At 53.8% G+C, this 19,023-nt stretch overlaps 1 long non-coding RNA gene across 1 annotated transcript; it reads left to right on the top strand.

Annotated features, from left to right (window-relative positions):
• Positions 1-12,424: 12,424 nt before the first annotated feature.
• Positions 12,425-14,920, top strand: LOC131482871 (uncharacterized). Its single transcript, XR_009247362.1, has 3 exons — positions 12,425-12,684; positions 13,701-13,800; positions 14,658-14,920. It is a non-coding gene; the product is annotated as an uncharacterized LOC131482871 (long non-coding RNA).
• Positions 14,921-19,023: the final 4,103 nt, after the last annotated feature.

Below are 19,023 nucleotides of genomic sequence, written 5' to 3'. Positions count from 1 at the left end.
AAGCCAGCAGCTCCATCTGAGCCTAACATGTGGGTGGTACAAATTCAAGTGTGTGGCGTTACTGGCAGGAAGCTGGATGAGAAAGCGGAATAGCTGAGATTCAGACTGGCATCCCAGAATGGGCTGTCATCCCAGGTGTGGGTTTAACATGTACCGCAACCACCTCCCTTTGGGTTTGGAGCCTGTATGATATTGCATTGTATTTTTTTTTTTTTTTTTGTCCCCTTATTGGTAGATACTTGTTTACAACTTTTTTTGAGAGCCTGAGAGAGATACAGGCAGATTATTCGCGTTACTAATTCACTCCCCAGATGAGTGGGAGCCAGGTGCTCCATCCAGGTCTCCCTCGTGGATGCAGAGATGCATCTGTTGGAGCTGTCACTTGCTGCTGCCCAGGAATGCACTAGCCAGCTGCTGGGACATGGGGCAGAGCTGGGATTCAAACCTGCAGTATGAGAGCATCTCCACCACTGTGCCAAACACCCGCCCCTGTTAGTTACAGTTCTACCACACTTTTTTCAATAATATTTTTCTGCTTGTAATTTTTAATGATTTTTTAATTTATATAAAATGAGTAGATTTCACATTTTTCACGATACAGATTTAGAAGCCTAGGGCCTTTTCCTCCTCCCTCCCCCTCCTCTTGCCCTGTATCCTGCCTTTATTTTTTCCCCAAGTCGTTACAATGGCATATTCATTCATGTAACTGTAATAGAATTTTTTTTTTTTAAGATTTATTTTATTTTTATTACAAAGTCAGATATACTGAGAGGAGGAGAGATAGAGAGGAAGTGGAGCTGCCGGGATTAGAACCAGCGGCCATATGGGATCAAGGCGAGGACCTTAGCCACCAGGCCACGCTGCCGAGCCCAACTGTAATAGAATTAACATTGCAATATATTAAGATATCATGACATAGCAAGTAGGTGAAAAAGGAAAAAATGGGTATTCTATTACTCAGGAGTGTAGACTCAGAAGTTAATTCTCAGGGTGCGCGTGTCACTTGTAGATATTACGGAGTTGTTCTGTGCTCTTTGTGTTGCTGCAGATCAGAGAGAGCACACGATATTTGTGTTTTGGGGACTGGCTTGTTTCACCAAGCATAATGGTTTTCAGTTGGATCCATTTTGTTGCCAAAGATAAAGATTTTTCATTCTTTTTTTTTTTTTTTTGTGGCTGAGCAATATTCCTTGAAGTGCATGTATCACCTTTTTAAAGACTTTATTGGAAATGTATATTTACAGAGAGAAGGAGCTAAAGGGAGAAGGGTCTTCCATCCACTGTTTTATTACCCAAGTGGCCGCGTCGGCCGGAGCTGAACCTGTCCAAGCCAGGAGCTTCCTCCAGGTCTCCCACGCAGGTGCAGGGTCCAAAGGCTTTGGTCCTCTAATGATTTCCCAGGCCACAAGCAGGGAGCTGGAAGGGAAGTGGAGCTGCCAGGACAGGAACCAGCATCATATGGGATCCCGGCACATGCAAGGTGAGGGTTTAGCAGCTGAGCCATCGTGCCGGATCCTGTGCCACATTTTCTTTATTCAGTCATTCTTTGGTGTGCGTGTTGGGTTGATTTCATGTTTTAGCTATTGTGATTTGTGCTGCTATAAGCACGGGCGTATAGACAACTCTGTCACAAGCGGGTTTCATTTCATATGTATATATTCCCAGGGGTGGGATGGCTGGGGTCGTATGGTAGATCTATTTTCAGATGCCTGAGAAATCTCTGTACTAACATAACCAGTTGTTGAAGAGGACGTCCTTTTTCCCTGGCTTGGTTTCAGTCCACTTGTCAAAAATTTGTTGGCTGTAGATGTGCGGGTTCATTTCTGCTCCAGTTCTCTCCAGCTGGGTCTTTATGTTAGTACCATTCTGTTTCAATTACAACTATTTTGTAGTACGTCTTCAGGCATGATATGTTTCCAAATTTGTTTTTGTTGCTGAAGGTTGCTTTAGCTATTCGGAGTGTCTTGTGTTGTCATATGAATTTTAGCATCATATTTTCTAGATGTGAGAATAATATTATAGGTACCTTGATTGGAAATGCCTTGTGTCTGTAAATTACTTTTAGTAATATAGACATTTTCATAATCTGCCAATCTGCCAAGTTTATGGATCTCTCCATGTGTTGTTGGTGGTTTTTTTTTTTTCTATTTCTTTCTTTAATGCTTTTTAGTTTTCAACAGAGACCCCTCATGTCCTTGGTTAAACTTATTCTGGATTTTATTGTTTTGTTGGCTGCTATTACAGATGGTGCTGACTATACGAGTTCTTTCTTAGCCATGGAACCATTTGTGTGTGCAAAGGTTGTTGATGTTTGTGGTTCCTTAGTAGAGTCTTTGGTTCCCTGATGTAGAGGATCGTGTCATCTGGCAGCAGGGAGAGCTTGCCTTGCCTTGATTGTGTGGAAGAATGTTCCTTCTCTATCCATTTTGTTTAAGGTTTTTAGCATGAAGGAATGTTGAATTTTGTCTAGTGCTTGCTCTGTGTCTATTGAGATAATCATGGTTTTTTTCTTCAGCTTGTTAATGTGTGTCACATTTTATTGACTTGCAAATGTTGAACCATCCCTGCATACTTGGAATAAATCTCATATGTACTGGGCGAATGAGCTTTCTGATGTGATGTGGGATTCAATTAGCTAGTATTTTGTTGAGGATTTTTGTGTCTATATTCAACATGGATATTAGTTTACAGTTCTCTTTGTGATATCTAGTTATATATATTTTTAAAGTATTTACTTTAAAGGCAGATTTTACAGAGGGAGGAGGAGAGATAGAGAAGGTTTTCTATCCATTGAATCACTCCCCAAATGGCGGCAATGGTCAGGGCTGAGCTGATGCAAAGCCAGGTCTCCCCTACAGGTGCAGGGGCCCAAGGGAAGCCACCCTCTGTTGTTTTCCCAGGCTGTAAGCAGGGGGCGGGATTGAAAGTGCAGCAACTGGGACACGAACCAGCGTTCACATGGGATGCTGATGCCACAGGGTGGCAATTGGCCTAATGTGTCACCGTGCTAACTCTGTTCTCTGATTTTTTTCATTAAAGTGGTATTAGCCTCATAGGAAGAATTTGGGAGGATTCCCCGCCTTTCTGTTGTTTCAAATAGATTAGAAAGAATTGGAATTAGTTCTTCCTGAAAGGTTTAGTAGAATTCAGCAGTGAAGCCATCCAGTCCTGGACTCTTCTTTGGTGGGAACGTGTTGATTACCGATCCAGTCTCCATCTTAGTTACTGATCCGTCTAGGTTGTCAATTTCCTCATGCCAGTCTGGGAGCAGGCAGGGGCCCTAGGTAGGCCACACTCTCAGCATGCCACAGTGCCTGTCTGAGCCTGGCCAGGGGCTTCAAACCGGAGTACTAGGGGTTTGCAGGGAGAGCACCAATGGCTTTTGACAAGCCAGGCACATGACGGGGCTTGGGCAGGCCATAGCCACTGTGCTCGTCTGGGAAAAGCAGACCAGGGACCTGACAGGCTCTAGGCAGCTCCACCTGCAGCATGCAACCACACTGGGCCAGGGGCTGAGCCCAGGGTCCTAGCTGGGGGCCTCCACCAATGGCCTTTGGCTTCATGAAAAAATCTGGGCTTTATGTCTGGCTGGTCCCAGATGGAACAGGGTCTCTGATCTCAGGGACCAGAGCCTGGGGGTGTGTCCCAGCATCGGAACCCACAGGCCATGTCGACCCCCCCCATGCTGACTCCTGTGCAAGTTCAGATTGTTTCTTCTGCCTGCCTGTGCTTGAAGCTTTCCGTTGTATTTCTTACTTGGCGTAGTGAGTTCCTCGTCCCTGGGATTTCAGTTTGATTTCTCTCCCGGTCGGGCACTTCCTCAGACTCTTCCTTCTTGCATTCTAATTCTGTTTCTGGCTCCCTGCTGCTCCTGTGTTTTCTTTCTTTCTTTCTTTCTTTCTTTCTCTCTTTCTCTCTTTCTCTCTTTCTCTCTTTCTCTCTTTCTCTCTTTCTCTCTTTCTCTCTCTCTCTCTCTCTCTAGCATTTCAGTAGGCTAGTGGGTTTTCTCCTTCGATGTTTTGATCCTGAACTGTGTTCCCGAGTCTAATGGAGGAGCTGATCTTTCAGTGACTGTCGGGGGTGTGTCCTGGGAGGGGCCGCATCTTCTGGTCGGTGCTCCAGTGTGGGGTGACAGTGTGGGGTGACAGTGTGGGGTGACACCCAGGTTGGGCAGGGGATCACCTCTCTGTCTTCACAGGGAGGCAGGGATCACTCAACTCCAGGTGATTGACGGCGGAGGCTGTGCCACCGTAGCCATAGTCCCCACCCCGCCAGCACCAGTGCCATGCAGGAGAACTGGGTGGTTCTCTCAGTGCCCCGCGACCCAGCTGCCCACTTCACCCAGTCATGCAGTCACAGATTTCCCACAGTTCTGTGTGCAAGATTCCACAGTCACAGGGGCCCGGGGTTCAGTTCTGCTGCCCAGGTCTGCCCTGGCCGTGAAGGGAGGCTTTTCCTGGGTCAGCACCCTGTGAGTTCCCCTCTGGTGTGTGGGCAGGCTTCTCAGTTGCTGCCAGGTGCACGGTTCCCTGCCTGGCCATTGATGGAGGCTCTAAGTCGGTGGAGAACGTGGCCCTATTTTCTCGATGGGACTTGCAAAGTGCTGAGTTAGCAGGGAACTCGGACTGTTGTCTTGACAGAACCGGTAAGCTGCTGGGTCAGTGGAGCACACAGACCTACTTTTTTTTTTTTCTGAAGATCTACTTTATTTTCATTTGAAAGGCAGAGTTACACAGAAAAGGAAAGACAGAGAGAAAGAGATTTTGCATCCACTGGTTCACTCTTCAAATGGTCCCAGTGGCCAGAGCTGAGCTGATCCAAAGCCAGGAGCTGCTTCCAGGTCTCCCATTGGGTGCAGGTCATCCTCCACTGCCTTTCCAGGCAGGATCAGGGAGCAGGGTCAGGAGCAGAGCAGCTGGGACCTGACCTGGTGCCCCTAGGGGATGCTCCATGCAGACTGTTGGGTTCATGCTTCATTTAGCATCATGTTTTCAAGGTCCAGCCACGTTGTAGCATCAGTCAGGACCGCATTGTCCCCAGCATCTCCCCCTTTCTAAACATTTATTTTTGTCTGAAAGACAGACTTACAAAAAGGTGAGAGATCTTTCAACAACCTGTTCACTCCCCAAACAGCCACAATGGAGTTCAGCCAATCTGAAGCCTGGAGCCTGGAGCCTCCTCTTAGTCTCCCATGTGGGTGCAGGAACCCAAGATCTTGATCCATGCTATGCTGCTTTCCCAGGCCATAAGCAGGGAGCTAGATTGGAAGTGGAACAGCCAGGACACGAATTATCGCCCATATGGGATGCTGGTGCTGCAGGCAGAGGGTTAGCCTGATGTGCCATCTTGCTCTCCCAGGACATCATTCCTTTTTTTTTTTTTTTTTTAAAGATTTATTTATTTTATTACAAAGTCAGATATACAGAGAGAAGGAGACAGAGAGGAAGATCCTCCATCCGATGCTTCATTCCCCAAGTGAGCCGCAACCACCGATCCGATGCCGGGAACCTGGAACCTCTTCCGGGTCTCCCACGCGGGTGCAGGGTCCCAAATCTTTGGGCCGTCCTTGACTGCTTTCCCAGGCCACAAGTAGGGAGCTGGATGGGAAGTGGAGCTGCCGGGATTAGAACCGGCGCCCATATGGGATCCCGGGGCTTTCAAGGCGAGGACTTTAGCTGCTAGGCCACGCCGCCGGGCCCGACATCATTCCTTTTTATGACTGAATAATACTCTACTGTATGGGCGGAGCACATTGGATTTATCCAGTGATAAATACATGATGGGTATGTGGATTGTTCGCACTATTAGCTAAGATCAGTGATGATGCTGTGAAACTGAAATTTCAGTTTTGTTGAAAACTTATTTTGAGGGCCAGCAATTGCAGCCAAGCAGATTAAACCACCACTTGCCGCAATATAGCAGAGTACCAGCTTGAATCCCAGCTGCTCTGCCTTCAGTCCTGCTCCCTGCTTAGGTCCATCCCAGGCCCTGCCGCCCCCGTGGGAGACCCTGTAGGAGCTCAGGGCTGCCGGCTTTGGTTTGGCCCCGCCTGGCCTGTTGGGGCCATCTGGGAGTGAATCAGCAGATGGAAGGTTTCCTCCACCCCTTCTCTACTTCTTTTTATTTGAAAAGAAGATAAACAGAATTTTCATCTTTTAGAAACTCCCAGTGCTTGCCACAGCCAGTGCTGACCCTTAGCTGTACAACTCATTTGTTTGTTTGTTTGAGATTTATTTATTTTACTTTAAAGGCTTACAGAGGGAGAGAAGAGAAAGAGAGCCTTCCCACCCGTGGGGTCACTCCCCAAATGGCCACAACAGCCAGGACTGGGCTGGTCAGCAGGAGCGTGTTCCAGGTCTCGTGCAGGGGCCCCTTGGGCCATCCTCCACTGCCTTCCCAGGCACACCGACAGAGAGCTGAATCAGAAATGGAGCAGCAGGACTCGAACTGGTGACCATATGGGATGTTGGTGCCACAGGTGGAGGGCCGTCTGTTCCGCCATCATGCCAGCTCCCAGGAACTGTTTAGCTCTCCTGCCTGGGTGACAGGGGCCAGGTCCTTGTCTCACCTGCTGGCTCTTGGAGTGTACCTTACAGGAAGCTAGAATTAGGAGCCAAGGCGCTCTGCCCGGGGCGGGGAGTGGTTGTGGGCATGAAGTGAAGACTTAACTGCTGTGTCACCGGCCGGCTCCCGGATGTCAGGTTCTGAATGGGAAATACATTCTGTTGTAGAATTGCGGGGCCATCTGAGATTGTGTGTAACTTTTTGTAAAGCTGCCGTTTTGGTTTCCACAGCAGCTACGCCATTTTTTATTCCTGCCAGCCACGTGCCAGAGAGAGAGAGAGAGAGAGTGTGTGTGCGTGCGTGCGTGTGTGTGTTGGAGCTCTCTCATCCTCACCAACACTGGTTAGTGCCCATTGTCCTGCAGGATGGCAGGTAGCTCACTGTGTTTGGTTTGCGTCTCCTTCATAACAAAGCTTCACCTTTCCTTGTGTTACTGTCCATTTGTGTCTTTTCATTGAAGAAACACCGATTTAGGTCCTTTGCCCATTTTTATCTTGGGCTGTTTTTTGTGGGTTGGGGGTTCTCGGTGCACCTTGACCCTGAAGCAGCGGTCATGCAGTCCCCCACTCTGGGGGTATTGTGGGTACCAAGTAAGGCTCAGATGAAGTCTTACCCCCAAACTCCTGGTACTTAGGGCTGCTCAGTGAATGTGGAAGGAAAGGCAGAAGGACCCCCTGGGCAGCAGGCCGTGTGCAGAGTCAGGTTTCTGCTCATGTGACCCAGGCACGACACACAAAGTAGAGACAGAGAAGAGATGAACTCACCCGGAGCCCACCCCGACAGGAGCCCCTGCCGTTGCTGGGGGGCGCGTGTCTTTCTATACCCTCTGACAGGGTCCCCATCACTTACATGATGCTGAGTGTTTTCACTTATTAACAAATCACAACAACTTTAGTATGTTAACATCTTTAAAAAGATTGATTTTTATTTGAAAGGCCAGAGTGACACAGAAGGAGGGACACAGATCTCCCATGCACTGGTTGACTCCTCACATGGCTGTCAGAGCCAGAGCTGGGCAGGTCTGAAGCCAGGAGCCAGAGCTTCTCCAAGGTCTCCCACGTGAGTGCAGGGGCCCAGGCACTTGGCCCCTTCTCCATTACCTTCCCAGGCCATTAGCAGGGAGCTCGGTTGGAGGTGAAGCCACTGGGACTCAAACCAGCACCCACATGGGATGCTGACACCACAGGCAGAAGCCTAGGCTGCTGGGATAACACGGTGGCCCGTGATATGTTAACATCTGCCACTGCACACAGTTCCTCCGTGTCACAGTGTATTTCACGTCATCAGGCCTCTAGTGTTTGGCATTTGTCGTTGTCTTCGCCCCTTCCGGTTCCCAGCCACCTTGTGCGGTACATGTGTTTCCCAGTTGTCTGGTTGGGGGCATTGGGTCAGCGGTCTTAGCCTGCATGACCAGGTTGGCTGCTGGAAAGGGGGGCCAGGGCTGCTTCCTCCAGCGGCAGTGCGAGCTTCTTCCCCAGTCCCTCAGCAGCAGAGACATCTGCTGTTGAGAGGTGGAAAATGGCTGACCATGAAAGGCAAAGTAGATAGCTCGTGTTCTTGGTTGCTAATAGGATTGCTTGTGGTGTCTCTGTAACACTAAGATGTGTGACCCACTCGGGTGGTTGCAGAGACCACAAAACGGATAAAAGGCCAAGTGAAAACTGAGTGGGCTGGTGGGTGCTGGTGGGTTCTGGTCCCTCTCCCTGCTGCTCGTTACCTGCCCTGGGTCTCAGGACTGGGGGGGCGGTGGGAGCAGAGGTACTGCGGAGCTCCCGGGTCATCCTGCGGGGTCACGTCAGTGGGAGGCACTGATGCGGTGCAGAGGACGTGGGCTTGCGTGTCCTGCAGAAGCTGCTGTGGGGCTCAGGGCGGTCACTGTGGCTTCTGTCAGTGGGTCATGACCCGGAAGCATCACTGGGGCGTCGGCAGCTCGCAGCCCCAGCAGGTCCGTCAGTCCTGCCTGCCTGCCTGAAAGACTGGAATCGGTGTGGGGTGGTGGGACGTGGGTGTGCAGTGGCCTAAGCTGGGGGAGGGCAGGCGACACCAGGGGGTTGGTGGGAGCTGCCGCAGTGCCTGCGTCTCCCCTGAGGTGAAGGACGGTGCTTCCTTCCGCCCTAGACTGCTCCCAGCCCAAAGAAAGTGGGTGCCTCCCTTGGCCCAGTGTGGAGTCAGCGTTCCCGGGCCCTGCCCTGTGTTTCCAGGAACTAGGCAAGTGATGTTGGCTCTGTGGCCTCTGCCTCCTTCAGGGCCGCTGACCATTTCCTGGTCTCCTGCAGGTGGCCACGAACATCCTCAGCAGTGGACGACTCACCGTGGGTAGCACTGGCCGGGATGCTCAGGTAGTTGCTGGGTGAGTAAGTGGGGGGCCAGGGACCTGCCACAGGGTGGTCCTGCCTCTGCTGTCCCCCCGGGCAGCTGCTGTGAGCTGGGCCACCTGGGCATGTCCCGGCACGGTGCCTGGGCTTTGGTTTAGAGTGAAGAAGGTGCTGTCCTGTCCCCTGAGGTTCGTCCTCGTGAAGGAAAGAGGAGAGGGCGGGCATCCTGCCGGAGGAGGCAGGAAGAGGCCGCTCTTCTGTCCCTCGGGAGGTCCTGCCCTCACCCCCTTTAAAACTTAGGTAGTTGAATGGCAGAGAGGATGAGACAGAGCTTCCATTGGCTGACTCACTCCTCAGATGCCCACAGTAGCCAGGCTGGGCCAGGCTGAAGCCAGAAGCCAGGAACTCCACCAAGGTGGCATCCATGAGGGTGGCAGGGACACGGGTGGTTCGTGTATCATCTGCTGACTTCTTAGTGTAATGGCAAGAAACTGGATCGGGAATGAGGAGCAGCTGGGACTCGAACCAGCACTCTGATACAGGATGCCGGGGTTCCAGGTGGTGGCTGAACCACTGCACCACAACGTGTGCCCCAGGATCCCAGCTTGAGGGTGACTGGGCAGTGAGTTGGGGGGGCCAGGCTGGGCAGCCCTGCATCTTCTTTGGTTACTTTTACCCCTGAACTGTAAATAGCCGGTGACCACCCTGGCTTTGTGGAGGTGACAGCAGAGACGGGGACCCTGGGGAAGGGGCCCTTGTGAGAGCTCTCCTCTCATGGGTCAGGGCCGGGGGCACGTGCAGGCCCTATTCAACCGAGGAGATGGGCACATGGAAATGACCCGCTGGAGGCCGTGACCCTGACGCCCAACCAAACCTGTCAGGTCCCAAGCTCAGGCTTCTCCTGCGTTGCTGTGCCCCATCCGGAAAGCCCCTCAGTGCAGGAGTTTTGGGGGGCGCCTCTTGCCAGTCCCCCAGAGGAGACAGAATTCCTGAGGAGCTGTGTAGCCCAGAAACATGTAGACGCGGGATCTGTCTTGGGGGTCCAGTAGGGGATTGCATCACACCTGTGGTAGCATTTGGAGACCAGGGGCAGTGGGTGGCAGTGGGGTGCTGAGGCCCCCATGTCACTCTGTGAGGCCCACATACCCAGCCCGACGCACAGCTATAAACCTTGAAACCTCAGGCCTCGGGTTTCAAGCCAGGCCGTCATCCTGCTGTGGCTGGCTGTTGGCCCAGGCCTGTCCCCACCCCTCTGTACCGCAGACCAGCTCCGGCTGACTGAGAGCTTGCAAAGGATGCTTGGATCGGCGAGACTATAAGAGGAAAAGATAAAGACACGGACCACTATGGCTTGATGCTCATAATGGACAACTCAGAAAAGTTGCCTTCTTTATTTATGCACAAATCATCACAAGCTTTTGCACAATATCCAATTGTTTCATTTTTACATCATGGTTAAGAGAATACAAAAAACAATCCTAAGGAAAACAGTTTCAACAAACCATTACTCACTGAAACCTGCAGTCACCTGGCTGAAGCCAGGAACTCCACGGTTGGCAGTGCATGTGGTTACATGGTGACAAATGATTTACTTATACTCAAAATCAATTTTTACTAAACACAAGCAAATATTGCTTAGAATATTAAGAGTACAGAATTAAAAGATCATAAAAGGATCTTATAAAAGCATATAACATAGATTCTTTGCTAAATCTTATAATCAAGTCATGCATTAATTACCATCACCTTCACCTAGTGCTAATTCAATTGTTTTTTGTTCTTTTGCTAAAGGGCAGTGAAAGGGATCAAGGCAGCTCAGCCAATCTACAAACAGAGGGCCTTTGCAAGAAACTTCCTTTTATCTTTATAAACTGTTTTCTTTCCCTAAACCTAAGTGCCAATATAAGATAGAGATTTTAAGCCATTATGAGGGGGTTCACATTTGTTTCCCTTTAGAAGATGCCCCATATGCTTTTGCTTTCTGTGGTGAGAAACTAAAATGTAACAATTCGAGGCGCATGGTAAACAAACTCTTTGTATCTCCATGATTGCCATCAGTTGCAAGATATTATCAAGCCATTTCTTAAGGAAAACATTACTTTTACCAGGGCAAATTCCAGGACAAAAGTGGGCACATAACAGGATGTTTGGAGACATTGTGGCCTCAATTATACTATTGTATACTTTTAGCTCTGTGTCATAGCCTTACGTCACTGAAGATGTTTTTATAACATGATTGATCAATTTGAGTTGTCATACCAGTTACAGGAATCACTTCAAATTAGCAGAAAAACAACAGCACCCTCAGGAGAATTCTATGAAACATCAGAGAGGTGATTGAGTGTCCATACAATGGGATGAGGCAACAATGAGGTGAGCAGACATTCCGCCGGGCCTTGCCTCGCTGCCAGAAACTCCTCGTAGCCTTGCTAACCGAGGAGCGGTGCTCATCACATGCAATCTGACCCAACTGCATGGCTTCCCACCTCTCTGGGCACCTCCAGCCTTCCATCTGAGTTCCTATTTGCAGCCACTCTGAGTTGGGCAGTTCAGGGAGGTGGTGCAGAAGGCCATGGCCAGGTGGACCCGCAGGCTGGTGTGCGGGGTTGAGAAAGGCTGCCTCGCTTGCCCCGCCTTCAGGAAGGGACTGGCCTGGGCTGTGCTGACTTCTCAGGGGACTCCTGCAGGTGTTCGGCTCTGAGGCTGCCTGGCAGTATGCATGAGCAATGTGCTGCAGCTCCGTGGGGTCTACCTGCACGATCCCAGGCTGGGTGACTCAGCTTTGAGGTGAGTGGTTTGCGCCGGCCCACCTGCACTTGGCTGTGGGTCCCCTCTGCTGACACCCCCCACACCAACCATGCTGGTCCTGGGGATGCTGTTGAGAACACAGCAGTAGCCCCCCACCCCAGGCCCAGGGCTGGTTGCATGTCCTCATGCCGGACCCTCCAACAGTCCTGCGCCAGCCCCCCTGTGCAGGAGAGCTCTGTGCACTTCTCATACCGTAACTGCTGCCCTCCGAGCCCTGAACTCAGATGTAGAGTTGGTTCTGTCAGCAGTGCCAGGCACGGGAGAGGGGCTGCAGAAATGGCCTCAGGATGCTGGGTGCTCATCAGCGGGGATGCTGTGAGCCGGGGGAGACCGAGGTGAGAGTGTGCCTTGAGCGGGCTGGAGTCCGAGGAAGTGCCTGTCCCTGGGGACAGGAAGGACTCTGCTCTGGGCAAGAAGACCGCAGCTGAGGGGCAGGGAGACGGCAGCCTGGCAGACCCAGACAGGACGGAGTGCCCAGCACCAGGTGGGCAAAGAGGGAAAGGGAGTCTGGGAACAGCAGTCCTGCTCCCGGCTGCGGCGGGGAGGGGAGTAGGAGCCCGCAGGTGGGGATGCAGAGCCGGGCTGGGAGGCTGGGGAAGCAGCTGGAATTTGGAGGCCATGCACATTTTTAAAAATCTATTTATTTGAAAGGCAGAGCAATAGAGATCTTAAAGATTTGGGGGAGGTTATTGTTAAGATTTATTTTTATCTTAGAAGCATATATTTACAGAGAAAAAGGAGTGACATCTTCCATCCCACACTTCACTCCCCAAATGGCCCCAGGGGCCGGAGCCGAGCTGATCAAAGCCAGGAGCTTCTTCCGGGCCTCCCACGTGAGCGCAGGGTCACAAGGCCTTGGGCCATTCTCCACTGCTTTCCAAGGCACAGGCAGGTAACTAGATTGCAAGTGGAGCGTCCAGGACTCAAACCAGCACCCTTACAGGATGGCAGTCCTGCAGGCAGAAGATCGGCATGCCGCGTCACCACACTGGCCCTGGTAACAGATCTTTCTCAGAAGCTGGGAAGGAAGCAGGCGCTGGCTCCGAGTCGGCGTGAGGCCGGTGCTTGTTCTCGGCCTCTGCGCGCATGCCCAGGACAGAGCAGTCACAAGTCACCCGGGGCAGAGGCTGAGAGCATTGTGCAGCCGCCTTCCCGGGAAGCCGTTCAGGAGGCTGGCTGTGGCTGTGCACCCGTGAAGGGGGCACACGTGGCCCCTGAGGTGGCTGGCCCTCCCTTGCCAGGCCCGGGGCTGGGGGAAGGACTTGGCCTGTAGTCAGGAGCTCCAAGGGTCCAGCCGGGGAGGGTGCTGATGGCCTCAAGCCACAGGACTGTAGACCGTCTGCGGTGAGCTTAGGGCAGGGTGGGACCCAACATGGACAGTCCTGGCTAGAGCTCTGGGTCGCCCAGGGCCACACTGAGGACTTGGCCTGTAGTCAGGGAGTCTTGGGGTGACTCCTGCTGACAGTGTGTTCCCTCCCTGGGTTCCAGATGGGGTCCCAGAGTGGCTTCGGCTCCTCCAGGGAGACCTGGGGAGATCAGCCGGGGGGAGGGGGACCCTGGGCTGTGCCCTGTCCCCATGGGAGGGACCAGGCTCAATCACAGGTCCTCTCCGAGGACGGTGCCAGCAAGCCTGAGGAGGACGTGCGTCTGCTGGGCTGGCCTTCTCAGAGTTGCAGCCCCACTGTGCCAACACGAGCAGGCCTGGGACACAAACCCGATCCTGTGGGGCCAGAGGCCACTTGGTTGGATGGGAATCCCTGCTGGGTGAGTCTCCCAAGTTGGTCTCTCAGGCACCTTCAGGTGAAAGGAGAGGTACCCCCCTGGGGATCTGGGGCCAGGGGTCTTGCTGCTTAAGGGGACATGGTGCACACCTCTCTGGGCCTCAATCTTGTAGATTGGGGGGCCAAGACCAAACAGAAGGCAACTGCAGGGAAAGGCAGTATTGGCCCCACCTTACGATGGAACCCAGGGCGCCTTGGGCCCAGGAACGGGAGTCATTCACTCTGTTCCCAGGCTATCGTGGAGGAGCCGCTGATGGGGGAAGAGGAGCCAGCATCCTGTCAGACTGCCCAGCAGGAAGGCCTGGAGGCTGCGCAGACCCTGGAACCACAAGGTGTCTCCCTCAGCCTCGGTGGTTTCCTGCACCTTGCACTTTGCTGTGCAGTGATGTTGAGCGGGGAATCGCTGCATGGTGCAGCCCAGTCGGGAGGCCTGGGGCCCAGGGACCCCACAACTCGGGCTGTGGTGGCACCCAAGATGCAGAGCTGCAGGTGTGGCCTGGAGGCTGGGCTGGGCCTCTTTGCCCTGGCCCTCAGTGGCTCCTCCCTGAGAAGAGGAGTGACAGGCCCCAGGCACAGTCCTGAGTCTGCTGGAGGGGGGCACTGGCAGTCCCTCAAAGTGCCATCCCACAGTGGGAAACAGGCAGAGTCTCCCGCCCATGGAGATGGAGCTGGTTTGCAATTAGAGCTGGCGTGCCAGCCATTGGGACCCTGCCCAGCGGAGGGGCTAGGTTCCTCCCTGCAGCGCTGAGGGCAGACTCCAGGCCCTGCAAGCTGTGCTCACCGACTTCGGTTCCGGCAGGCCCTGGAGGCCACCAGCGTGTATAGGGAAGCGCACCTCCAGCACCACTGGAGCCCCACTCAGCTGGATGAGTCTAAGCAGGGCGCCTTTAGGGAGGGAAGGAGACCCAACTCCAGGGGCTCTGCTGGCTGCCCACAGCCTGCTCCCAGAGGGGAGGCCTGGGCTGCCCTGCCGTGGTGCCCACCAGGCGGGAGCATACCCCTGCAGAGGGAGCATACAGCCCTCACTCGTGGCCCCTGCTGCTGTCCACCCCACACTCCTGGCCGTATCCTTGCAGCTGTCCGGGGAAGGTTTGGGCAGGAAGCGGCACACCTCACCCCTGGGCCCCCATGAACGTGGGGCCCTGTGCATGCTCTTCATGCTGCCCGTGACGCATTTCCTCTCCCACAGCTACCGGCCACACCTCGGAGGATTCGGCTGTGACGCTCAGGGTCCTGCTGGCCTACAGGTGCTGGAGGCTGTGGATCAGCGTCCTGGCCTGTTGCTGAAAGATGGAGAGACTGCAAGCAACACGGCCTCTGTCCACGAGGGGCCTGGCTCACGATGCCCTGGGCCCTTGGGTGCGTGGAAGGCGAGGGAAAGGTTTCTCCACTCTGTAGGTCCAGGTTTTGGCAGAGGCCAGGATGGGGCCTTTTCATGGCTGGAGGGAAGCATCTGCCCCTTCACTCCGGTTTGGAGGAGAGGTCGCCCCGGGGCTGCCTCACAGTCTGGGATGACTTGAACACGCCCTGGTCGCCCCTTTTAGGGCCTCCTCCCCCTCCCTCACTGATGTCCCAGAAAAGCAAGATGAGCCGTCAGGGTGCTGCAGCCGGCCCTTGAGGTGAGCCCTGCTCCCCAGGTTTTCCTGTTCGAGCCCCACTCGGGGGCAACACAGGCTGACCTGTTTCCAGGCTGCACCCGAGGGCTCAGCAATCTGGCCTGCAGTAGCAGCGTACAGCCCCCTGGGGATTAGAGGCCAGAGTGGTGGGAACTGGAGCTGCCAGTGCCTGCTCCAGGCACGGAGGGCCTGTCCTTTTGAGTTCAGAGGCGGCTGGGCACATGTCAGCCAATCACAGCAAAGTGCACTGTGACGTGGGCCAGGACCCATCCAGGAACATGAGTTTCACAGTCTACAGAGCCTGGTGGCTTCACTACACACCAGCTTGACTGTTCTGCACCTGTGCATCGCCCTGTGCAGGGTCCCAGGGCCATGGGCTCCTCACCCAGCTGCTGACCGGGTTGGCTGTGTTGTTTCATGGCAGGGAGGAGGTGTCTAGGAGCTGCAGTCGAGCAGTGCTCCTTGGGGCAGCGGCCACCAGGTGCTGCCTGGACTGGCTGTCCCAGTGTGCCCGCTGCATGAGCAGTGTGATACCCACCCAGCCCGCCCCTCCTGGGCCCACCTCCCACAGGACTCACCTGGCTGGCATCTGAAGTGGTCCTGTGGCCCACACACACCCAAGAAAGCACTGTCCTGGAGTGCTCCTGGGGAAGTGGGTATGCAAAAGCAGGTGACTGCTCTCTGCCCATCCCGTCCTCAGCACCAGTGCAGCAGACCAGAGGCCAACCCCGAGGCCTGCAGGCAGGAAACGACCTAGAAAAGGAGCAGACGCCCTTCGGGTTGTCGGCATTTGTAACAGTACTGTGAATAAAACCTCAAACAAACATGCAATAGAAAGTGGGTTATTCTGGGTCCACCTGAGCAGCTTCTGCGCAGCAAAGCAGACGGCAGACACGGGCAGCTGTTCGTCCGGGAACTGGGGTCCAGGATGCACAGGACAACCCACCCACATAGTCTCAGTGGACAGCTCCCAAGTCCAGACATGACCACATGTGCTCAATCTCACACGCCATTGGGGAAACACACATCAGTGTGCAAAGGTCACAGGGGGACAGTGTGACACCTGCATGGGGAGAGGGGGAACAGATTGGACTGGACTGGGGTCAGAGGAGACGGGGAGGGAGCAGTCACAGAGTGTGAGGGAGGTGATGGACAGGCAAGGTCACGGTGGGGAGGAGATACAGGGAGATTGACAAGGGAAGGGAGACAGAAGAGACAGGAAACAGAAGGAGCGACGTGGGAGCTGGGGACAAGGGAGGGAGGGAGGGAGGGCCCGGCTGGAGAGATGGGAAAGCAGGTACAGGAACAGACGGGGAGAGACGACAGGCCCGAGGGGGAGATGAACACCCAGGGAAGCTCCAGCAGACCTGGGGAGGGAGCAACGGGCTGGAGTGAGAGGAGCCCCGTATGCAAGAGCAGAGCTGGAGGAGCATAGCGCAACAGTGTCCTGGCAGAGGACACTGGGGACCTTAAAAATAAGATGATGCCTCCAAAATGTTTAAGACAATGATTTTTAACTTGCAATGCTATATATGTCAAACCATGCAAAATAGGTACAGAAATGTATTTTCAGATATATGAGGTCTCAGAATATCTGACACTAGTCTTCCCAGAAATTACCAGATGACCGACTCCAGTAAAACCACCAAGCACACAGGGAGAAGGAGTCAGGAGACTGGGATCCAAGCAGGAGAAAGGAGAGGACGCTCGCATCCACGCAGGGCTGACTGGGGACTGGCAGGACGCAGTCCTCTGGCGGGGCCCTGCTGGGCACCTGTCCCTCTCCGTGGCCCTCCCCTGCAACGGGGCAGCCAGGGGCTGCAGAGAGAAGCTCCTGGCTTCAGATCAGCTCAGCTCCACCCATTGTGGATGTTTGGAGATTGAACCAGTGGACAGATGATCTTTCTATCTCTCCTATGTCGCCTTGCCAATAAAAGTGAATAAATCTTAATGAAGAGTTCACAGTATTTCCTCAGGATGGACTGAGAGCTGCCCGAGAGCTGGGAGGGTGCTGAGCGGGGGCTCTGGCTTCAGGAGGCTCTGCCCCACCTCTGGGTAGCTTGGTTCCATCCTCCAGGTAAGACCCGCACCTCTGCACAAAAGCCAGCAGGGGGCGCACATTCCCTCCAGTGTGCAAAAGCCACAAGAAAAGTTAGATATTTTTGCTAAAAGCAAAAATAGAAGTTCCGCCTCCTGTAGTACACCCTTTAAAAATAAGAACATGCAGTTTTATGCGGAGTAGACTCTGAGCTTCCCACCATCAAAACAGGCCTTGAGGAGTTCACTCACGGGGGGAAGGGGTTGTCTCCAGAAAAGATGTGGACGTCCCCAGTCAGGGGAGGCAGCCAAGAGGACTCTTTCAGTGTAAACTGCAGACTTCCTGAGGGTGGCCCGAGGTGGCCCCAGGAGCCAGGGATGGTGCCGGCCGCCCGACCCCTGCAGGGTGAGCTGGTCTCTTCAGGAGGCTTTGCCCTGCAGGCTGTTTAACCTGGAAGACCACAGCCCGCGCCTCCGCGGAAACGCCAGCAGGGGGCGCACATTCAACCCCACACAGTGCAACCAAAACTGTATGGTAGCATTTTCACCAACAGAAAAGGCGTTCCTCCTTAGCCCCCTGTTAAAATCATGTAATTCTGCCCAAAATGTACTAGATATTTCCACCACCAAAACATGGCAGGGGCTGCTGCTGTGGTGCAGCAGGTACCACACGGCAAGGTTTGTATCCCAGCTGTTTTTCTGCTCTCTGCTAAAAGCCGGGAAAGCAGAAGATGGCCCAAGTGTTTGGGTCCCTGCCGCCCACGTGGCAGAAAAGGCTCCTGGCTTCTGGCTTTGGCCTGGCCCAGCACTGGCCATTGCGGCCATCTGGGTAGTGAACCAGCACGTGGTGGCGCTCTCTGTCTCTCTTTAAATGAATAAACAAACCACGTGGCCTGGATAATCCTTTCACCGAAGGCGGGCGGTGCAGGTCACAGACTGTACCGTCTCAGGTGGCCGATGGACCGCACCCTGCTGGACCCTCGAGCTTTCTCCTCACGAGCTAACGGTGACCCCAGAGACACCCCAGCCCCACCACAGCCACAGGCTCATGGACACGATCAGTTTGTCACCAGGACCAGCAAATGTCACAATGTCCCTAGAAAATGACACGTAGATACATTTATTTTGGAGACTCACCTGGAGCTGCATGCGGTTATTCCCCATGAACCTTCTGAGATCACACCTGTCAGGTGCCGTCGGACAGGCAATAAGCCCTCAGTGACAGCAGGTCCTTCCCTCGCCCTCTTTCCCACACGCTGTACAAACACCTCAGGAAGTGTTCCTGAAGGGCGCTGTCCATCTGAGCAAACACCACCCAGGGATTCGCTTACAGGAATCACCCACAACAGCCACGGAACGAAACAGGTAACCGCTAATGATGAAATGGCAAAAAAAATATCTGAGTTAAGAGGAGACCCCAAAATCAAGGGCGGAGAACTTGACATTGGCAAACTACCACTTCTCTACAAATTCATGCACCAATGCAAAGCAAAAACAATTAAAAAAAAAAAACCATTGTTTAAGGACATACCTCTTGGTTCTGTTCGTGCCACTCCCCAAATCCCAGCGGGGCCTTCCCTGGTTCCCCGTCCCCACAGCTCCCACACCCCTTCTCTAGGCCCCCCTCAGCCTGGCACAGGCCCCAGGGACAGCTCACTGCTCCCCTGCAGGAGGCACTGCAGACCCAGGAGGCTGATGGTCGAGGAGGGAGGGAGGGACTCTGGACCCCCAGAATCCTGGAGCTGTGACTCCATGCACATCATTTCAGCACTTGGTCACCTGAGCAAAACACGGAGGAGGAACAGGCCCTGGCCAGTGCTCACCGGGGGCATTAAATGGGAGCAGCAGGTGCAGAGAGCACCTGCCGGGTCCACAGGAGGGAGCGCTATACTCCCCTCTCCT

Source organism: Ochotona princeps, chromosome 21 (genome assembly GCF_030435755.1).
Source record: "Ochotona princeps isolate mOchPri1 chromosome 21, mOchPri1.hap1, whole genome shotgun sequence".
NCBI classification, from domain to species: domain Eukaryota; kingdom Metazoa; phylum Chordata; class Mammalia; order Lagomorpha; family Ochotonidae; genus Ochotona; species Ochotona princeps.
This window is presented reverse-complemented; position numbering and strand designations above follow the sequence as displayed.